Source organism: Sipha flava, unplaced genomic scaffold (assembly GCF_003268045.1).
Source record: "Sipha flava isolate LNK unplaced genomic scaffold, YSA_version1 282_pilon_pilon, whole genome shotgun sequence".
NCBI lineage: Eukaryota > Metazoa > Arthropoda > Insecta > Hemiptera > Aphididae > Sipha > Sipha flava.
In genome coordinates this window covers 1-5,372 of record NW_020272949.1, presented here as the reverse complement: position 1 = coordinate 5,372, position 5,372 = coordinate 1, and positions in this window count along the sequence as shown.

Genomic DNA, 5,372 nt, shown 5'->3' with positions numbered 1-5,372 from the left:
TATTCTTAGTATTATGATTTACTTAACATATATTACCTAATCACCACTTCAGTTATACTAAAAAAAAAAATCACCCTCAAGCATGATGTGAAGTAGAACCATATCATGGAAAACAGTAACAAAAAGAGGGAAACTTAAAACTGTAATATTTATAAAATGTAAACATGTATTATTATTGTGAACTGAATAATTGTGATGGGTTAACATTTATATCATAATCGCATATTATTAAAATAAAATTTATATTTATATCTTAAACATAAATAGCAAAAACTACAAACTATTTAATCTAATAAAAAAACAAATAAATAAATAAAAATATTATTAAATTACAAGTTGAAATATGATCAATCAGCTATTGCTTTATTAATTATTATAGGAAGGTTATCTTTTTGTCCATTTGAGTTGCAAGTATTAGATAAACTGATTTATATTAATTTATTCAACACACATCTAATGTATACTATATTTGTGATAAATTTACGATATTTTAATTTTTCGGTGTTATATTTTTAGTTATCTATATGTACAGTGGCGCCGGATCACCAAAATAGAGGTGTGACAACATTTCATTATGACACCCACCCACCAATGGGTACATTTAGGAGAGTACTAAAAATCCCCTTCCCCCCAAAAAAATTGCTAGCCCTCAAAAAATTCAAAGAGACATCAATCAAAGTTCTAGTAAAGGCCCAACAGGTTAAAAATTACAATCTCAGCAACTCAAATTGCTCATAACTGTTGAATTTAAATTAATTTTAAATTGCAGTTGTTATATTTTACTTATTTAATTAATAGATATATATATACATATAGTTATTAATTTTCAATTAGGTACAGGCTAATTAGTTGTTTATTCAATTTATAATTAAATATTATTTAGGTGCCTAACCTACTAAAACATTTTATAATTTAATTTTCACATAAGATACAGTGAATATCATTACCGAATTAAATTAATTCATTACACGACTTCTAAGAAACAAAGTTTTATTTCTTGATGCAAATACAGCAATTTGAAACACAAATAAATTAAGCACTTTAAATACTATTACATTTTATTGGTAGTGATAGGAGTAAAATAAAGTAATATTTTGATAAAATTTAACATATGAATGTATAAAAAATCTTGCATGGCCGTTTACTTATGTAGACTTATAGCTTATCCGCTTATTGTATATTAAAATATAGTCATAATGTATATGAGCAGTGGCGCAACCAGGATTGGTTTTATTTTTTGGGAGGGGGTTGTGAATTTGGAAAAAATAAGCATTTTCTGCAGGTGTTTGGTGGGGATTAGAAAGTAAGATTAAGTTTGGTTTATGAGTAAAATATTTAAATTACAAATTAAACTGTTTAAATTCTATATCATATTGTGATACTACAAAAAAAAGTATTATACAATCGACTATCGAGAAATCGTAGTAGCAAGGCTATAGATGTTTTAAAGTTGAATGGATGTTGTCATGTTATTATTGTTATCAATTATAATACGGGTAATATTCATATTTCATTTCAATCAGCCGTGTTCAAGATAAACCATTTTTTTCCTACTTAGAATTTGTAAAAACCTCATAAAAATTTCGGGAGGGGGGAGTAAAACCTCTAACCCCACCGCTGTATACGAGATATCTTAATTTGTGGATAACTACTATCACTGATTATAAATAATACTAATTGTTTTATTAGCTTGACGTGGTACCCGTGGTGTATGTGGTGGTGCGTACACGTGTCACGAGTGAAGGTGACACACAAGTGGTAGAAATATTATAATACTAATAATAATAATACGGAATATATATGTTTAATGATTAGCAGATTAATAAAAAAACAAGTGTTTACATAAAACAAGAAAACATTGTCGTGAAGTGTGTCCGTCCTAGTGATGGGCGATCTGAATCGAACTTTTTCATGCGATTAATCAATATTTTGAATCAATCTCTAGGACCTGATCTTTTAAAAGATCTATTCATTTTTGCAAAAATTGAATTGAATCGAAACACTTTAAAAAATTAAGACGTATTATTTCTGTGACCAATTGGACACTTGTCCATTGAAGTAGTGAGTTCCGTTGTGATTGATGTAGGCACTATAAATCATAGGTATACAACACTTTTCAGTGTGTACTCGCTCCGAAATCAAGAGGGTCTAGGTAAGGCTGACGTTGAATTGAGTCCATGTATTTGAATTGAGTCCGTAAAGAGATAAGATATCATAACCATCTATATAGCAAGTGACGACCTTTAACTTCATACATCATATTATACCGGATATGAGATTTGATGGCAATAAAACCATGTAATGACGAAAAAATTGACAAGTTTACAGATTACATTTAAAATAATTACGTTGACGATGAAGTTGCACAGTTTCCCCCAAAAATTTGGAGTGATTTTTCAGCAAGCACTAATCGGACCACTAACAGTTATGAAAGTTTTCACTCAAAATTAAATGGATTTTTTCAATCAGGACATCCAAATATTTTTATTCTTGTTGACACTCTTCAGGGTATACAGTCAGATACATACGTTAAATTACGAAGCAAAGCAACGAAAAAATGTAAAATTACTGTAAACAATTACACACAATTTTTGGGAGACTACTCTGTCAACCTCCACGTGGTGTGTACTGGGTAACGCTAATAGACTGAAGAGACTCAACTCCGATAACATAAAAATGTATGCAGAACTCAACTCCGATAATCCAAAAATATTTGCGGGACTCAATTCAATATTACTGCTAGGTAAGGAGTACTCGCACTGACATTAATGAGTATAGAAAACCTTTATATATTAATCGTTATGATAAGGGAGAACTAGAATATCACGCGACATCTAGTGATTAAAAAAATTTCGATTTTTTCAGAACGATTCATTTAGAAATTAATCTTTTTTTCCCGATCTAAATCGATTTACTTCCGAGAATCGCCCATCACTAGTCCGTACACAGTGTCGGAAAAACAGCAACGCAGCACAGTTCAAATGGTGGTACCCAGCGGATGTCGTCGGAACCTCTCGCGTCCCCTGACCGGCGATGGATGGGGGGGAAGTGTCACGGCGACGTCGCGTGCCGCGATCTAGTGGTCGATTAGAGAGATAAAGGCACGGTCGGCGACGTACGTTTTGGTAACCGGCTGCCGCACGGATCCGTGTCAAGCTATAGTTCTATCATTGATTATAGAATAGATAGATAGTCAATGCAATGTTAATATTTGGCGACTACTCGTAAGATGCAACCACTATGGAGCGCTGGCGTCGCTGGGATGCAAGGAGGTGGTACCTCTCTCATAGGTAGATGAACGACGAACGCGGTGGGAGCTAGGATGCAAGGTGGTGGTACCTCTATTATAGATAGTCATGAAGACGGGAAGGCAATCACGTGGGGTCGGCGAAAAATACCGTCGTTCTATTTATAGAATTATTTTTCATGTAAAATGAAAAATTGAAGTACTATTATATTTATTCCCATTATAATCGATAAAATTAGCGATTATTATTTTATTATCATTATTTCGTCAATATTTTACGGTTTACTCTGTGAACATACGAATTACGATTAGTCTTCACGTAAGTATTCTTCTCTACAGTTGTCACATATCAATGAAAAAAGGTCTTGCTTGTTTTATATTCTAAGTATTTTGCCTTATTGTTATTTGTTACGTACTTTATTTTTTATTACTTTTACGTCTTGTGAGTAATTTTAAAAATGTCTGGTAACAAGTGCCAATTTTTAACTTGTGGAAAGTCGAAGAAAACATTTCCAAACTTGAAATAATTGAAAAGGTATCTGGTGCCTGGTTTTTAATTTTCACTACTCAAATTATTGAAGTGAAGTATAGAATGTTTTCTGAAAATTATTGTAGGCATTAATAATTAACATTAATAATTCGAAACTGGACTGAGATGGTAATTTAGGGAGGTCATTTTTCGAAAATCTCCATAGTTTTTCCAGAAATGAGAAAAAACTGTTGAAAAACTGAGTAATTTCGGTAAAATCTGTAAAATTCCGCCGTAAACGGATTTAATCATATTTAATTATTAATTTAATCATATCATTTAAAATAGTAAATCATTAGGTACGAATGCTAGGAATTAAATATCAATAAAATGTATAAATAACTCTGACCGCAATACTGAGTTATGAGCACCCGTGGCCCGCCCCGCCCAGTGCGGCAGTGCTCGACGCTCGTTATGTATTTATCTATACAGATTGTAAAATAATTATTTTTTCTATTATATAACGTATTCTATCGGCAGCTAGAACAAACATAATTTTAGTAGCCTAATATCTCTATACCATGGACTATCTATCTATTCTATAATCAATGGTTCTACACAATTTTACTACATAAAATGTTAATATACTGTTAAGTATTACTATTTTTGTATTGAATAGGTGACACCTAATAGTAGTATGTTATCACCTAACCACCCACGACCCACCCCTTAAAAAGGTGTGACCACTATCACACATTTATACTGTGTTCGGCGCCGCCGTGCGTATAAGATTTCGACCAGATTGAGTACTCTGATCCAGTAGTCTTCGACCTTTTTGACTCGCGACCCACAATCTTACCGCGCATTTTTTGTGACTTATGTCATGGCTTCATTAGCCATTAAAACAAAAAAAAAAAAAACTTAAATATGCTGTTGCGTGCCGATCGGTGTGTTCTGGCTAGTGCAACGAGAGTATACTCTATAGAGTGTATTCTATAGAGTACCTACAATCAATTGATCAACTTCTCAATAAATTACGATATATGGTGAAATAAAATGAATTTTCGACTTTAATATAATAACTTTATTAAAAACTATTCTAAGTTCAGATATTTATTCAATTATCGAATAATTCTAAGTCCAATTTATTTATCTAGTACGTAAACCAACGTGAAGGTGTTTGCATTGACCGGACTAAAACTCATCTGAAAATAGATCTGTTCGGGACCCCCTTATATACCCCACGATTATAGATCCTATATATAATGGTGATATACTCTGATATCATGTGAACTCCTCATCGTTCTTTGTTATTTTGACTATCCAACACAAGATGTGGTCAGTGATATGTGATTCCCAAATATGGAGTTTTCCTGTTAATCCAAGGCGCATCTTTTATCTAACCATTATTGTGCGCCCAGGATTGTCACATACCTACATATTTTAATATATTTATCTGTATGATATTATTTATACGACTGCTTATTATTATATGCACCTTCACTGGTCATTAATTTAATATATCTTATATATGGTTATTTCTATTATATGATTAAATCTTATAAATTATATTTTTTTAAGATTTCTTAGCAGTGGCGGCTCGTGGGCTGAAATAAAGTAGGCTGAACTTTTTATAATCAAACTTTGGCAAAAAAA